The sequence below is a fragment of the Microtus oregoni genome, unplaced genomic scaffold, assembly GCF_018167655.1.
Source record: "Microtus oregoni isolate MIOR12 unplaced genomic scaffold, Mior012 000037F_ref0000500, whole genome shotgun sequence".
NCBI classification, from domain to species: Eukaryota; Metazoa; Chordata; class Mammalia; order Rodentia; family Cricetidae; genus Microtus; species Microtus oregoni.
In genome coordinates, this window is record NW_024543096.1 from 25,393,746 (window position 1) to 25,412,208 (window position 18,463).

The following is an 18,463-nucleotide window of genomic DNA, read 5'->3' on the forward strand; positions in this document are numbered from 1 at the left end:
CTGTGCTTTCCGTTCGTTCAGTGTCTCTCTAAACCTAAAATTGGGTTAAAAATAGATTTTCTTTTTTGAAGTGGATGGTAAGGGGAAGAGTCCCTGCTGGATCCGTGTGGGCAGTTTCCAGCAGTCCAGGTGGGGGCTGTGTGGCCTAGATCTCAGGACAGAGGGAGGGAAAGGGAAGATTTAAGCAAAATAGACTAAAAGCCTATATAGAAAATTGGGTCAACAGCACTTACTGACAGCCAGAACATGACGGTTGAAAAGGAGGCTGGATTCAGGGGGTAAGCCACGGATGTGTGGGGGCACTTTTTACCGGGGTAGGAGTGTGTGACATTCTTGCTAGATAGACTCTTTAGACCCCAGATGTTGAGTGAAGATTCAAATTTGAAATCTAGGAGCTGGAGAGATGGCTCAGGGGTCTAACTGGGTTCCCAGCACCTACCCGATGGCTCACAACCGTCTGAAAAAAGACCCGTGAAAAAAGATAACAGAACCCAAAGGTGAGGCTCAGTGAACAGAGGAGACATGTAGCCCCATTGTTGGTGACATCAGAGCCCACCTAGGAGAAGGTAGAGAATCTGTGACCGCAGAAGTCAGTTTCATCTGAATGGGTCAGCTCAGAGAACCGAGGGCACATGGATACCATTGTTCAGGTGATACCTCTTTTGTTGTTTTTTTGTTTGGTTTGGTTTGGTTATTTTTAAGACAGGATTTTTCCATGTAGCCCTGGATGTCCTGGAACTCGCTCTGTAGACCAGGCTGGCCTTGAGAGATCTGCCTGCCTCTGCCCCCCAAATGCTGGGATTAAAGGGTGTACCACCATGCCCAGCTCATCCACATTTTCTAAGGCTGGTTGGTGTTGCAATAGCAGAACTAAGTAACTGTGTGGTAGAGATGGCCCTGGGTGTGTGAAAGTGGGATGGCTGGCCGTACCCCTGCATCTGTCGTGGGGTGGTGAGGGCAAGGACAAGATGCCCTCTCTTACCTGCCCCTGTCATCTGTGGTGGGCGAGGGACTGACCCTCTTTACCAGCCTTAGGACTTGGGAAAGTGGACCTCACATCTCATGCTGGCAACACAGAAGAGTTAGCCCTGTTGGCAGAGGGGTGAGTGAACCATCCCCAGAGTTGTGAGCATGGAGGAACTGTCTCCATTACTCATCTGCCATGTGGCAGCATGGGGAGAGGAGAGATGCCCCTATCAATACCTGGGGCAGATGGGAGAGCAGGAGAGCTGTCCCTGCCGCTCATCAGCTGCAGCACTCAGGAGAGCGGCCCCTACACCTCATCTGGGCAACACAGTAGAGCTGGCCCTGAAGGCGTAGGTGGGGAAGAACAGACCATGGGGTGAGAAAGCAGGAGAAATGGCCCCGCCCTTTGCTCATCCCTGCAAGGGCAATGCCAGAGAGTTCACCCTGGGGGCGAAGACAGAGGACAACTGTTGGGCTGACCAACCCTGGAACTACCCAGGCCCAGAATCAGAGCTATGTGTTGGTCGACCCCAACATCCAACCCATCTGTGGTCTCCTGGAGACCAGGGGTGGGGGCGTCAGTCCTGTGGCCCCAGGACTACAGGAACTCCATGACACAGGGCAGCAAGGGGATGTCCAGGAAGAGACGCAGTGATGGCCCAGCATTGATGGTGTAGCAGACACCAGGGACCTCAAACCAGACCAATGATTCTTTGAAAAGAATGTCTGCATGTAAGACTACATGGATAAAGGGGTTTACTGCATGACTCACTGGAGGAGATGGGTGAGGTCGGGAGACATGCTGTGGAGACACGAGGTTGAAAGACACAAAGAAGAAATAAAAAGAAAGCTAAAAAAAGGAAAAGTGTTTGTAAGTTAATATGATAGCTCTTTTCTATAGTTTCCTCTAAAAGTTTATTTACTTTTAGTTTATGTCTGTGAGTGTTTACCTGCATGTATCATGTGTGCTCATATGTGCCTGGTGCCTGTGGAGGCCAGAAGAAGGCATTGGATTCCCTGGAACTGGAGTTACTTATGGTTGTTATAAGCCTCCTTGTGGGTGTTGAGTCAGATCCTGGGGGCAGCCAGCTATCTGAAGCTATCTCAAGCATGGGGCCGTTTCTCCAGCCCCTGTGGTTTTTGTTTCAGAGACTTTAAGAAATTATTTTCCACTAGTTGGAAATCATGAACGATCAAATCATAGACTCTCAGAGTTATTTCTATAACAGAATAAAACCTTTGATTTTTGCCACTGAAATCAGACTTTGCAGAATGTCATCATCCAGAGATGTTCATGGTACAAACATTTCATAGATCTTTTACGTCGGGGCTTTTTGAATGGAGGCTCTGATTTGATGACTGACCAGAACTTGTATAACTTGAGTTCAAGGTTCCAAATCTGGCTGCATCTCATCCAAGGTAAACCCTATTCTAAGCCAGCGGAGCACACATTTGGGCATCTGTGTTAGAAGGCTGCAGATGTGATTGGGTTCTGTGCCATTCTTTACCAGGGACGTTGTTCCTCCAGACTGGGGCTGTCTCATAGCTCAGCCACGTGGGTTATCTATTCCTCCAACATCCTGGGTATTTTAAGAGCTATTTCTGTTTCAGAAGAAATCATTCACTTTATCAGCAATACACATGTGACTTGACCTTAAACTTAGGTGATTATAATAATGAAAGAGCTAATACCGCATTCACGAGCATGTGCAGACCCTCCCTCAATGCCTATTGTCTCGGAGCCATTATGCTATGTGTAGCTCTCTTTCTATCCCTGTTTCCTTGGACCCCTTCCAAGATCCAGTCTGTTATTATTTAAACTCTCTCTGAATGTCAGTCTGTTGGTATTTTTGTGCTCTACCTCGTATGACTTATGGATTTCTTTCCCCTTCTTGGTGAGTTATTTTCTGTATCTATCCACAGCCATTACTCATTCCACACGCTGCAAGCGGAATGCCCACCTAATCAATCACCGCTTCTGCACTTTGAAAACAAAACCGTCCTTTCTTTATTATATTAGGCAAATTAGTCAAATGAGTATTTTCTCAAACTTGCTGCCTTTTTTTTTAGGGTCCTTGGCTCTCAGCCTGCCTCGTCTGCTGTTGCTTTCCTTTCTCCTCTGGTTTGCAAACAGCGTGAGTCCCCTTCCCCGGCTGCTGGCGTTCAAGGGAACCCATCCTCTCGACTTAGTCATCTGTTTTGATTGTCTCAGGTCCTCCTTGGGAGACCATCCCCTTTCTGAGGAGACCCAGTAGGAGGTCTATCTATAGACCTCAGAGGCAGAAGGTCTAACTCCTTTCCCTCGACTGAGCAATGAAGCCCTTTGGTTGGAGACAAGGAGCCGTTCCTCTTAGAAAGGTTTTACTCTGGGAAAACCCAGCAACCGTACAGTCGATGTGAGTCCCTGACAAACCACAAAATGCCGTTGTTGATGCTTTGCTTGAGGCAGGACAGTTAAGGAGAAAAGAAAAACTAGACTGGCTTCCTACTTGGTTCCTTTCTGTCCCCTCCCCCAGCTCATGCTGCCCTCAAATTTTCCATTTTAGCTTAATTTTTTAGAGGGGTTGCTTCATTTTAAGAGACCACTGTTCTTTTGAGCCAATCCTACCTTTTTTGTCAGTTAAATCTCTTTAGTAGAGAGTGAGCACAGCGAAGCATCTGCTGCCATAAGGAGTCTTTGGCCAAAGCCTGCGACAGGAAGCTCTGTATAAACTATTGTCCTTGCAAAGCGAGTCGCTCTTAGAATCATGGTGCTTTCTAGCGTATGTGTTTATAAGCAATTAAACTCCAGTTTTAGGGAGACTCACTAACAGCATACATTATTTTAATAGACATACAGTACTACTTTAAACCGTCTTCGCCATCTGCTCATCATGATTATAAATGCAGAAAGGACATATTTTACATTAGCATCAGAAACTAGTACGATACCAGGGACTGAAATGCCCATATATGCTCTTTGTACAATGCCGAATGCATCTGTGCTATTTATTTTCCCTTTCTTCCCACAATGCAAATCAGAGACGCAAGATGCTCATTGCTTGTGGACTGTTTCCTGACACGGAAGAGCATTTTCAGAGCAGAAATTCATTAGGAGGGAATTTTGACTTACTCTTCAGCCAAACACACTTTTTAACGTCTGTGAGTTCCCGTGTCTGGCTCTTGCTGGCCCTGGCCAACTATCTTAGCTCTTAGCTAATGAGGGAGAAAAAACAATACACCCAGGGCAGCAATGGACTGTAATCTTCTTTAACGTCCATCAGAGATGCAACGTCTAGTGTATAATGAGCTAAGTGTTTCTCCTCTATAGATACATTTAAAATACATGGGATTCATATGCATTGGCGGAACACAATATAGAGCAGAGAAGGCATCTGGATGGGCATATGTTCTGTCCTCCATCTGCATCTTTATGGCCGCGCACTCTTTCTAGAAGGACATAACGCCATCATAATGTTGGAGGAGGCAGGGATGAAACCATTCTGTTTTCTTAGCTGAACTAGTTAAGGCTACAAACACATGTATGCCCTAAGAAATGGTAGGGCTTTCCTACCATGTGGGATTTTATTTGGAGTCTAGACACACAAGGCAAAGGAAAGGATGCTCAGGTTAAAAGAAGTCCAATAGTAAACTCCGTTCAAAGAACAGGGGCCTTTCCTTGGTGGTAATCTCAATGGTGCGTTTACTTGAAGATATTAATTCATGCCGTATTCCCACTCCAATAAATTTAAGATCAAAGGTCTATGACTGTTTCCCCTCCCAAAGGCTTAGTAATAATACTTCTGGGTTTTGGGGGTTTGGTTTTATTTTGCCTTTTGGTCACTGTGGTCAGTAATGAATGGTAAAGGATGCATCATTAGATTTTAAAAAAATGTCACCAGTAAGTGAAGGAAAGATATACCCTGTTCTATAATAAGTTTATCTAGGCGAATGAGGGACATAGCAACATCAAAGCCCCAGTGCCATCTTGTTTTGTCTGGCCCTGTCCAGTGCTGGTTATTTGGGTCCTAACATCTAAGCTCTGACCCTTGGCAGGTCTTTTAAAGCAGTATTCTCTGCCTACTCTGGTCTCATGCCATCCCGCTACAACTCACTGCCAGCACTACCCTTCCCAGGCTACTTCCTGTGTCCTGCATTTGGCCAGACACAGGGATCTAGGAGCTGGCTGCTTCCCCATGTGGAGGAAGTTTCTCCGGCTTCAAATGGAGCTCATCACCTCTGTGACCGTCACTCCTCTTCTCCTCAACCTCCTTCTAACCATAGCACTGACGTCCCCAGGCTGTGAACTTGACAATACCTTACCCTCTCCCCACATCCTCTCCTGAGCGGGCTCTGACTATGCCACGTTTACCATGGTGGGACCAGGAGCACCACTGAGTCTTAGAGGATCCTCCGGTGCTGCTCTAGACCAAACCATCCTCAACTCTGCTCTCAGCTTCCTTGTGACTGCCTGGCTTGAAAGTAGGAAGAAACATCAAAGGAGCAACCAAACCAGTGAAGAAAAGCTAGGACTGGATAACTCAGCAGTTAGAAATGAGTGCTGCTCTGGCCAAGGACCTGAGTTCAGTCCCAGAACCCATGCCTGGTGGTTCACACAGCATATAACTCTAGCATGTACTAACACACACACACACACACACACACACACACACACACACACACACAAGTTAACCTTTCAAAAATGCAGTTGGCACTCAGGAGGCAGAGGCATACAGATCTCTGAGTCTGAGGCCAGCCTGGTCTAAAGAGCGAGTTCTAGGACAGCCAGGGCTACACAGAGAAATCCTGTCTTGAAAAACCAAACCAAATCAAGCCAACGCCCTCCGCTCCCCCACACACCACCAAAATGCAGCTGGTGATGCTAGCTGATGTGTTTCAAGAGCTTCTGGAGTTCTGATTTGAACAGAATCCCATGCCCATGTCTCTAGCCTTCTTGCTTCAGCTGGGGAGAAAAGGGCAAATACACCCGAGAAGGTGGATCTGAACCACACTACCAATCATGTAGCTCCCAGCCACAGCTGGCTGCTGGACCTTGAACCCAACAGCATAGAGATCAGCTGTAGTTTCATAACTGGCTACAGATTTCAAAGATTTATGAAGGTCGAAACACATTGCAAAATACCTTAGTTGTTAGTCATATTTAACTTGCTTGTGTGTGGAAATACTAGTGGATTTTTTAGGTTAGATAAAAATCTATCACTCATACTTTAAACAAGATCAGTTCAACGCAGTTCACGTCCCCTCCCCCTACCGTGGCTACTAGGAAATCCAAATCATAGAAGTGATTTACATTAGACTTCCGTTAGATTGCCCTGGTCTAGAAAGTTGGATGTCTGTGCAATGTTTACATTTTGGTGACATGCTTTTCATGGGCACTGATCCCTGAGAAGTTTCTACTATTTAAACAAATTTCTCGAAATGATAAAGTCCCTTATTTCTGGTCTTCAGCATGCAAAGTCCAACGGAAGCAGAGGGTTATCTATTGCAATCTGTTCCAGTATTCAACGATGGCAGTGGAACGTCTGTGTGCCTGGCCCAGCGACGTAACGCATGTACGTGAGAAATTTCTTCCCTCAAGCAGCCATTACAGCTGTAACACAGCTCCTGACCCAAAGGACTTATTTTGGTTCACAGTTTAGGGAGAAACAGTTTTGTTGGGCATGGTGGCCAAACGAGGCTCTGTCTGTGGACAGGAGTTGTGGACAGGAGTGGGGCCTTTCTTGCAGATTAGGGAGCTGAGAGAGCTGAGGCAGAAGCCCCCAGACCTTGTTACGCATAAATCCTACTTTCCAGAGATCGGTTTCCTCTAGCTAGGAGGGTTTCAAAGCCACCCAAAACAGTGCCACCAGCCAGGGACCAGAGAATAACTGGATGTCTTTAGTGGCTTTGTAAAGTTCAGCATGTGGTTTGCTAAGGTGATTCCTTTGGGAAGGACAAGCCTATTTTAACCTTTCCATACTGGCAGATTTGTGTCAGTAAGACCTAGCCCCATGCCTGACTCCAGCAGAGCTGCCTAGCTTTCCCCGGAAGACCCCATAGGGATGGGCCCTTAGGAGACTCAACTTCTAGATGGGGACATCCTGATTGTGACCTTCAGTGGGTTGGAAGGAGAGCCAGTAATAGCTGCCTCTGCCCCTCCTTCTCCTCTTCCTCCTGCTCCTCCTCCTCAAAGTGGAGGATAAAATCCAAAAATCGTTTGGCTAATCTAGGCCTGCAAGTAGGCCTGTTGGACAGTTGGGAAACCTCTCACGTCTCAATCCCCACTGTGTGGAGTTCCACAGATTTCCTCCAGCTCTATTTAAGTGAGAAGGTTTTGAGTGAAGAATTACTCTGGTTATTAAGACAGGCTAGCAAAGATCTCTGCCAGTCTTTATTTCGCTATGAGACACACTTACACATGAGGGCTCTTTCCAAATGGGAAGGATAAGTAGAGCCAAGCTTCATGACTTGTCTGATTGCCAAATGGCCGGCCACACAAACATTTCCTCATGCCAGCAAACGGTCACAACACAGTACAGAGAGCCGCTGGTCAGTTCCAGTGGCAACCATTAACCACATTAGAGAAGAGAGCCCTGAAGAGTTAGCCCTCCGTGGTTTTAACTCCAAAAGATGTCACAAGAAGAGCCACAAATTATTATTGCTGACAATTTGTACAATTTGTCCCTGGTGAAATGTGTGTGTCCCTACACTGCACCGTTTTACATAACAATATGAAATATTAAAAGCGAAAACCGTTTTGTAATAAACAGCAGTTTTGCTGATTGCGGCTGATTATGTTAAGTAGCTTGTTCTGCGGGTGTCAGAGGAGACTCAATAGCTCCTGTAACTAATCTTCACGACTGACCTCTCCCCTCCGCTGATGAAGTCTATTCAGAAACCTGCTGCCCTTTGCTCATTTGCCGAGCGGATATTTCTGAACTGTTTTGATCATGCATATATTTTCTGAAGTTGTTGTGTATGGGATTTGCGTGTGTGTGTGTGTGTGTGTGTGTGTGTGTGTGTGTGTGCGTGCACGTGCGCCTGCGTGTGCGTGCGCTTTTAAAGACATATAACACACGAAGAAAGATCCCTGCCATGGCTGTTTCATGCATTATTAAAAGAAGAAACCCACTGTATAGACGGTAAAAATCATGGACATTTACAAACTTCTCATCAGGTACCAACAAGTCTTTCCGTACAGCTGGAGATGGCTCTCCTGCCCTCTGTGTGAGGAAATAGGGTGTTGATTTTTTTTTCTACCTTGCTCCAACTTTCAAATAAAGGGCATGTCTTTCCAGGGAAGCACGCGCTCCGGCCATTTCATCAGCCTCGATGGCTGGCACTTAGGGGAGAAGTGCTGTTCAATCACGAAGCAATTTCATTTTTCTGATAAAAGTTTTTGATTTAAATGGGATTTCATAGAGAACATTTGAGAGTGTAGAGAAATCTTCCGCCGGTGAGTGCAGATAAATATGTAAGCGCCCATGTGTAAGTGCCTATAATTCCTAGTTTGCTGGTCCTCTTTTCCCCCCCAATCCAGAGATGTTTACAAATCCTACGGGTGGGGGGCTGGTAGAGTATCGCCACCGAAGGAAAGCAAAGCTTTAAAATGGGCAGGGAGTGAGTCTATTCCAGATTATGCAAATCTAGCCATCCCGGGCAAATACAATAATAAAGACCGAAGCGGGGTGGGATGGTGGGGGGCGCAACAAAGGAAAAGTGAAGTGCCCAGACCCGGCTTGCTAGAGGGAGGAGGCGGGTCCGGTACAACTAGGTCACAAAAAGGCGCAGCTTTCTGTGGCAAAGGCTGGCTGAGGCAGGTTGATAAATATTTCCCGGAGGATTGGATGCGGGTTGCCACCAGCAAAACAAAAATCCCTAGGGGGCAGTACATAATTAACAATTTGAAGACTTGGCCGCTCGTCATTGTCTCAAAGGGAGCTGGGGAATCCTGTCTCCCAAAGCCTAAACCGCGAGTGCCTGTATTAATCTCTCGATAAAGGATCTTGGCCTTTCTCCAGAAGCTGGGAGCCACCTTTACTCGTGGCGAGGGAACGCCACGGCTACAGTGTCATTTTTCTTTGGTTTTATATATCTGCGCTACCAAACCTGTCCCTCTAGCCTCTGGGAAGCACCTGAACACCCCACTCCTTAACAAAGACACAGATAAAAATCAAAGCTGGGGAAAAGAGAGTCATTTAGGCAGGGCGCCTGGCTGAGTGTTGAAAGACTTTTAGGGCAGGGGCATTCCTAAAAACTGATTCACGAATGAAAACAAAAACCCGGGAGAGATTCACAGGGCTGGAAAAGGAGTCAGAAGCTTAGGTATGGTTTGGAATGCAATTTGGTTTGTTCAAAGACATGTTGGATTTAGGTGGAGGGGACACGGTTACCTGCTAGAGGGACGGGAGAGGGCAGGAGCAGAAACGTTACATTTTAAGCCTAAATCTTGGAACGAGGCTGCCATTTTTTTTTTCCCAACAGAATCAGCAATACCTTCCAGTGCATAGATTCAGGACTACCAATTTTCAGTTTGCTATTGGCTCAACCTTAGGAGCTGTGTTAATCGCAGCTTCAAGCCACGACGGGATCGGGAAGGAAGACCCTGGCTCCCTCGCTGACAGGGGCAGGGAACCCTGTACTGCCGAGGAGTTTCTTAGCCTCTCTCACGTGTGTCTTAGCTCCACTACCGCGGAGTGACTTCAGATCCCTGCCACCTGCCTACCTAATCAGAATACCGCGAGGGTTAATGAGATTGCGCTCCGAAGTGATTGCTTCATCACACAGCCCGCAGTATTATTATCCCACATAAAGGCACAGCTGCAATATTGTATATTGTTACATACCAGACGCTAGGTGTCTATTTTTAGCGCCTTGGAAATGAGGGCGTCTTAGAATTATACGGGGGAAGGGACCCGGTGATACTCCTCGAACCAGGCTCTGGCCTGAGGCAGGTGGATGCCCTATCCACTCAAGAGGCCCAAGGATTTCTGCTCATCTTCACCTGTAAAACAGGGATTGCTTTAGTGCTGCCTCCAGATGACAGTCCAGTGTCACCAGGGCGTGGGTAAGAGTGACTGCCTAAATCTCTCTCTTTTAGCTTAAATCCACCTTTCATATTTCATATTGAATATGCGTGTGGGTCTCTATATGGTGGTGGGAAGGGATGGGATTCACATCTTATGAATCCTTGTATCCTTCAGGCCACCTCCTCATGAGGCACAAGCACATGGGGTGGCAATTCAGTTGCTGTAACCTTGTACGAAGAAAACACAGCTCCTAGCACGGTTCCTACCAGCCCGGGGCCTGTAGTCTCGGTCCCTGGAGCCCCAGATGACATCAGTCCATGAGTCCTGCAGTATAGGATATTATTATTCAGAAAGTCACCTCCAACCTTCTTCTCCACAGGCACCTTAAAAACCTCTGGTATTGGGATGGGGTCTGAACATTTAGACTCTCCCCACCTTCATACATAGAATGGTAAGATTCAGTCAGGTAGTATGGGGGGGTGGCTTTGAGAAGTAATCGGACCACGAAAGTGAAGCCCACATGTGAACTGGAAAGAACCTGTTTGCTCCTTGTCTATCTCCTGGCAGCTCCCAGAACTCCTAAAGTCCACGGAATCTTCAAAGTGAGGGTGCCTCACTTTGCTAATAAATGGCCCAGAAGTATGGCAGGACCAAGGTTTGACATATTAAAGAAGACAGTTCGCGGAGAGACTGGAAGCCCTTTCCCACCTGGGCTTCATAGTACAAACGGAGCATGCTCAAGAAAAGCCCAGGATGTACAAATATGGAGGAGGTGGGTGCTATGTAATGTCCTGTAAGAGGTCATAAGCTCAGGTCCAGCACTTTGGGGCTTCTCCCTCCACTCACCACCTCTCTCCCGTTTGGGGGCACACTTTCCCTTTCTTCAGTGGTTTCTGTTTCTAGTTACACTGTCGCTTTTCCATTTTTAATTATGTGTTTCTGTTCAGTTCTTTGCCATGAAATTCAAGAACCTGGATATTTAATCAGGTCCCTGGGAACTCAGAGGAATACCAGCTCGCTCGAGCACGTGGCTCTGGCAGGCCTTAGCTCTCTTCCCTATTCTCTCCACCGTGCTGAAAACCATTAGATTACATTCCGGAAGCTAGCCGCCAAGGTCTGTTCCCTTCCTCCTCCAGAGGCTGACTACCAAGGTCCAGCTATGGAGGTATTGAAGTCCAGCAATCGGAAGCTCCTTCTGGCTCATCTAATTAACATGCCAATTAAATTTTTTCTTTTTCTTTTTATTATTTATTTATTTATTTTTTGGTTTTTCGAGACAGGGTTTCTCTGTAGCTTTGGTGCCCATCCCGGAACTAGCTCTTGTAGACCAGGCTGGCCTCAAACTCACAGAGATCCGCCTGCCTCTGCCTCCCGAGTGCTGGGATTAAAGGTGTGCGCCACCACCGCCCCGCTGCCAATTAAAATTAAACATCTCATCCTAATACGGGGTTATGCCTTTACCTTTATAAACCGCCATTTGCCTATGCGCCACATCTGACTCCTCTATCCAGAGGCAGTCCTTTGTCCCTCAGGGATAAATACCACTGCCCACCTTCCCCTGTCCCCCTCCCCTCTTCCTCATCCCCATCCCCTATTTCCTTTACCACTGCATCCTAGCCCATTCTAACACAGTCCTCCCCCTTTTCCTCTAAAGAATGACACCTGCAAGGTCATTTGCTGCTCTTGCCTGCCTGAGTCAGAAAGCAGCCTCTTTAACTTTTCTTCCCCACTTAATAAAGGGCCTCTCTGTGAAAACAAGCGTTTGGGTGTGGTTTGTGCCTAGGAGGGAGGCCACTATATGGGGTGAGATCAGGGGGTGGAGGGGTGGGGGTGTTTTAAGGTCCTCCCTGTAACAAAATCTAATTCCACGTATCCCTGTCTCCAGGTCCAGGGGCTAGTGGAGAAACTGACCTCTAATGGTAGGAATTTAACAACCCCTGCATTTGTAATGAAGCTTTTCTGAAACCCCTAAATGTTGACAACTTAGCCTAATAGGGTGTGGTGAGGGTGGGGCCTCAGGGGGTTGGAGTCCCTGTAGAGGACTCTGAAACTCTCTGCCCATCCCTCACAGCTCACTTGTGCGTGTCTTTATTTGTGTTCTCTATAATAAACCAGTAAAAAATTAAATGTTCACCTGAATTCTGTGAGCCCCCAAGGAGGGGGTTTGGGAACTCTGATTTAAAACCACTCACAAGTACACATAGAATAACCTAGGCCTTGCAATTGGTTTTCAAAGCATGGAATGAGGGAGGGCAAAGTCTTAGGGGCTGAGCTTTCAGTCGGTGGAGTCTGATGCTACCTCAAAATACAGCGTCAGATGAGAACTGGATTACAGGACATCTATCTATTGTCCATAGCCGCAGAACTAATTGCTTCCTTGCATGAGAGGAAATCCCCAATGCCTGGTGTCAGAAGTGCTGTGTGTTGTGGACTCCAGTAGGAGGAACTGAGTTTGAGTTGATTTTTTTCCTTCTATGTCAACATGCCACTTGAATGGAATTAGTGAGTTGTTGTCGGATGTTTTTGTTCTTACTCTCTTGTCTTTTTTGGGGGGACCACCATCCAGCTCTCAAATAAAGCACACATGGAGCCTTATTTTTAGTTATGAATGCCCAGCCTTAGCTTGGCTTGTTTCTTGTCAGCTTTTCTTAAATTATCCCATTCATCTTCAGCCTCGGGCTTTTATCTTTCTCTATTCCTGGATACCTTTTCTTTCCTTCTTACTCCGTGTCTGACTGTGTCGCTGGTTGTCCGGGTGACTGGCCCCTGAAGTCCGACGCCTTCTTCCTTTCTCATTCCCTGATCCTTAGATCCTCACCTTCCAGATTTCCCTTCATGTTTATCTTCTCCGCCTGCCAGCCCTACCTATTCCTGTCTTCTGCCTTGCTATTGACCAGTCAGCTTTTTATTAGACCATTAGGTGTTTTAGGCAGGCACAGTAACACAACTTCACAGAGTTAAACAACTGCAACATAAACGAAAGTACACTTCTTAAAATAATATTTCCCCAACAGTGAGTGTCCTTCTAAAAAGACACAAAGCAATATACTTCCTCCATCCAAACCTACAATGAGCTATTTCTGTTCTTTTCTTTTTCTCAAAGGACCCTGTAAAATAATTACCTTGTCGTTGTTTCTTTCAAGGCCTCAGAATTGTGGTAATAATATCATTGGCTTGTATTTGTGCTCTATGTGTTTTGTACAACAAAAACATGAGCCATGAGTGGGTGGGTTTGGCCATTGTCAATAGCTATTATGTAACAACTTCCTCTTAACTGAAGCATTCCCATCTTGAATGGTGGCTCATTAAGACTCAGGAAGAAAGTACAAGTCACAAGGTTAAGAAGCCACAATCCACAAGTCTCAGGAACTTCCTGAAATTTACAAGGTCTACAAAACCCCTTCCCATGATCGTATAAACAGTGAGGACCAGTGGCTAGAGACTTTCAGTGGCTTTTGGATTAATTTTAGTTTCTTGAAAGTCATGTGTAGAACTCTGAGGATGCAGTTTTTGTGTTATGGCCAGCTTACTGTAAGTCATATAGAAAACCTCAGGGGTGTAGTCTTTGTGCAATTACTCAAACTCAAGTAGGTTTTTTGGTGATACAACTGCCTTGGATATATGTCTCTGGAAGTAACCCCAATAAATGTAATATTTTGCTAAGCTAGACTAGGGTGAAATGATTCCTTTGGTGCCTTATCTGGAGTAAATAGATTTTTATTCATGTCTTCCCAGGAAGGGAATTCACATAACTGTAGCTCACCTGAGTTCACAGTGATGGTCCGTCGAAGAATGGAAATAGAAACTCAGAATCTGCCTTCTAACAAGATGTAAACTTTCAGTTGAGAGTTCCTAGGTCGTAAGGCTCCTGATCTCACAAGTCTTCCATGGACCTTACAGTGCATTGGTAGGTAGTGCTTATAAGCTAAGCTACCGTATTTGCTTTCAGAGTCTGCCTGTGCCCACCTGGGCTTAGGCTTGAAGCCTTGAGGATGTTTCATCTTACCAGGCATCACACCCTGGCCTTCTCGGTCAGCTCCCAAGTCAGAGGAGAAAGGAAGAGTATCCTTTGCTGGAGGGTGGAGGAGCTGGAGATCCGTCTTAAAAAAAAATGTTGGAGAGCAGTGAGGAGCCCACTCTCAGCATATAGTCTCTTAGTTTTATTAAATATTGTGATAAGGGAAGGGGGGTTGTCCCCAAAGAACTTTCTTTGTTCATGTATTTCCTGTACTTGCATTCCCATAGTGCAATAGGGAATTATGTCCCTAGTATACTATGTCAGAAACACAGATGAACACGTGTGTGTCTTTCTGCAATGTCAGAACTTAATTGAACAATAATTCCATACAATAGGGATGTTTCCACGGCAGCAATTAGCCAAACATTCCCACTTTCTTTGGCAATCCTGACCAAGGCAAACATGGGTTCTTTTATCCAAATCTTAATTACTAATAATGATCAGATCACATATTATATAGTAAACTGTCTACAGCAATAAATTATCTATCATAGTAGATTATCTGTCTGTCTGTCTGTCTATCCATCTTGCAGTATCAGTTCACCTGGACAAATTTATAGGGTGATATACATATTTCAGTCATTTCTCAGCCTGTACCATGTGGGAGTGGTTGGACAGTGGTGTCCACATGTCCATCAGGTGTGAAATCATCTTCCATCCTCAAAACAGAGTCGAAAGCTGTTTGGAAAGTGGATTCCCTGAGGGCAAATCACAGTCCAAAGCACTGCTGTTAACACAACACGGAGTAACTTAGGGCAGGGCACAGTCCAATCTCCACAGCAATGCTGCTTGTCATTTCCTTCCTTTGCACAGCTGCTGTGTTTAGAGAGTTTCACCTGGGATGGCTCAGTGTGACCCAGAGTCCTTCTTTCTTCAGACAGTCAGGGGAATGCACTCTTCACTGCCAGCAGGGTACAGCCAAAGTCAGGGAGAGATGCGTATCCCTGCTACTGCCTGCAGGGGCCCATGAGAACTTGCAGCACAGAAATGAGGGCTGCAGGTGGGGAAAGAGGACGAATTAGAAACACCCTTGCTCTTGGGCTGGGCTGCGCCTCAATTATAGGGTGTTTGTCTCTGGGTTCAGTCCTCGTGGCCCCAGAAAAGAAAGAAATACCACCAGTATTTAGAACCCTTTCTTCTTGGGAAAGCAACCTCCTTCTGGCCCAGACCATCACACTCTCTGTGCGTCAGAGAAAACTGTTCTCTTCCTGTCCCTCTTTTCATCCAGCGCTCACAGTTTCTCCCAAGGCCTACAGCTTCTGGTGTCATAGCGCTAGGGGGCCGCACACTCCCACACTTGAGAACCCTTCCCAAAGCGGCTCTGTCCACCTTTGGCACCAGTGGCAAAGGGACACAGAGAGGGTTGATCATCGCTGGACCACATTAATGGCGTCAGTTTTGCATGCTATGCGTAACAATGGAAGCTTAAAATAAGTACAGTCTGTGTGCTCAGACCCAGGCTCAGTGCTGGTGCTAACTCTGGCTACATCATCCAGCCGCTGTTATGTCCATTTCTCCCTCAAATGAAAAGACAAAAGACTGAAGCTCAGAGAGGTAAAGCAGCTTCCCAAGGATCCACAGCAGATTGGCGGTTGGGAGATGATTCGCAACCTCCTAAAGATGCTGTGGTCCCTGGCAGAAGCCCAAGTTGCTCAAGGATGACCTGGAGGGGGCAGCCTTTGGTAAACATGGGCTGGGTGTTTGTCTAGAATAGCAGCGGCTCCAGAACAGTGGTTCTAGACACTCGGTAGCTTTAAGGTCCGCCCCCCCTCCCCCACCCCCAAGTGAGCCTTGAAGTACTTCTGACCACATTCCAGGATTTTCCAGGCCACAGACTGCTTCTAAAATCCAGTATGTATTCGAGGCTTCTGTGCCACGTTCATCTCAGCAGCGTTCATCACCGGATTCCTCTGCCATCCCCTTCAGTCAGGCAAGGTAGAGCTGAGACTGTCTATAGCGCTGGGGGTAGGAGGGATGGCACGGAGCTACTCCGTAGTCACCTCGCTTTTCCTCGTTCTCAGCTTCTCACATCACTGGTAAATTGCATCTAGCTGGAATGGTCTCTTGGGATCCTGTTGCTCACCGCCCTACACTGCTTCCGGTATCACTGGTAACTGGGATCCAGCAGAATGGTATCTCGGGGATCCTGTTACCCACCACCCTAGGCTTCTTAATGAGATTGATCGGAGGATAATCTGGCTAGGATTGAAGCCATTTGCAATCATAGAGGCAGGTAAATCTTACTCCAGTGTCGACGTCCAGTCTTGCCAGCACATTCCCAGCCGCCTCAGTGTAGTCTGCATCCCCATGCATCGGAGTGTGCTCTGAAAGTCCCGTCTCGCAGACAGCAGGAATGAGAATGTGACAGCCATCAATTTTAGACAAAAACCAGACAGCGTGAGCCTCTCCAAGCCCCTCATTTCCTTCTGAGAATTGAACGAGCAGTCTTCTGGTGCTCAGGCTTTATCCACCATCCCTTCCTGGAGTGACTGGTGAGCAGGACCTGGAAGAGCTGAGGTCTATCGCTGTGGGACCCAAAGGAAGCCAGAGGTTCAACCAGATGACACATCACTGCAACGGCATCTGCTGCTTAGCAACCAGGACCCCTGGGGGTCCTAAGGGAGATTCTTGGTGTAGGACCATCAGGGAGATGTGATGAGACACAAATGAGCAAGAGCCCCCACGCTACTGTTTGCTCATTTTCTTGCCATGTCCCCCTGTGTTTGGTTGTCTCTTGGAGACCTGCTCTTTTCTGATGGGAGGTGGAAAGAGAGTGGGGTCACTGGGAGAAGTGGAGGGAGGGGAAGCTGTGATTGGAATGTATTGTGTGAGAGAAGAATCTATCTATCTATCTATCTATCTATCTATCTATCTATCTATCTATCTATCTATCGATTCATCCATCTATTATGAATCATAGATGTGTAGATAGATAGATAAAGATAGGTAGTTAAGTGGATGGATGGATGGATGATAGATGATAGATAGATAGATAGATAGATAGATAGATAGATAGATAGATAGATGAAAAATCAAGTAAACAAGGCCGTAAGAACAGAGCAGGATTCCTGGCTCTTTCAGCTCTTTGTGTTTCAGACCAAGTGTGTTTCTTTGCCTCTTTTCAGAGCTCTCTAGTATGGAAAAGGCTATCACGAGTCTTCTGTAGGTCAGACCATTGCTGAACACTTGTTTTCTTAAAGCCTCTTACAGATACGGTGACTGCAAGGGCAGCCTTTTTCCTTTGTCTTTGTCCAAGAGAACCATCTCAAAGCTGTGAGTCACCTAACGACTGGGGTTCATTGAGAGTCCATTGCTAAGGTGAGTCATGGCTGTGTGACCATCATGGAATGCACTGTCACGGAGCTACCCTCACGGGTCAGTCACCCGGCACAGCCTTTTGGTGCAGTCGTCAAGCGCCTGAGGAAGGACAGCCCTTTTTGATAAATGGGTCTCTGGCAACTGAGCACACACATGCTGGAGACTGGAACGACCCACATCTCCCTCAGTTACAAAAACTGATTCAAACTAGATTAAAGATGTGCCCAGAAGACCTGAAACAAAAGACCTTCTAGAAGGAAGCAATGGTCAAGGGAGATAAGGCCACAAAGAGAAAAAGCAAAAGCAGGAGAGTGCAGAGTTGTGATGGACCCAGCCGTGAGGTTTTTTAAGCCTCTGGGTTGTCTGGGTCTAGGGTTGTGGAAGATCTTGGAGTTTTGCATCAGAAGAACCGTTGAACCTAAAGAGCTATTGTGGGAGATCAGAAGCTAGGAATGCTGGGAGAAATGCAGACAGCAGAGGTCTTGTTTGTGGGGGTTCATAGGGCAGCATGGACCTACGAAAGAACTGAGCCAGAAGCCACCTTTGTGATGTGTTTTCAAAGTATTTGTCTGTGCTGGTTGTTCTAGGGCTAGGGATTCTTCAAAAAATGCAAGAACCGATGACCTAGCAATTCTATTAGTGTATACGTGCAAAGGCAAGGAAGTTACGTGCTGAAGGGATTGCCACATTGCAGCAACAGTCACAGTTGCCATGGCATAGAACCTACCCAGGTGTCTGCCAACTGATGAGTGGATAGATAATATTTGGTTCCTACACAAAATGGAACATCACTCCGCTGTAACAAGGAACGAAATCTGTCCTTTGTCCAGAAGTTAGATTTAGATTAAGTGAAGTAGGTTAGGTACAGAAAGATAAGTTATGCATATGTGGAATCTAAAAGTTGATCTCATTGGTTAAGATTACAGGGGTGACTGCTAGAAGCTGGGGGAGGGGCAGTGGGCAGTAGGAATGAGAAAGGTTGATAACGTTTTCTTCTTGATAGTTGAGTCACTCCATCAATTCATCAAGCTTTTTCTTTTTCTTGTAGACTGTCCTCAAACTCACAGAGATCCACTTATCTCTGCGTCCCGGGTGCTGGGATTAAAGGCGGGAGCCACCAGCGCCCAGTACATTTATTGAGCAATTTCTTTAT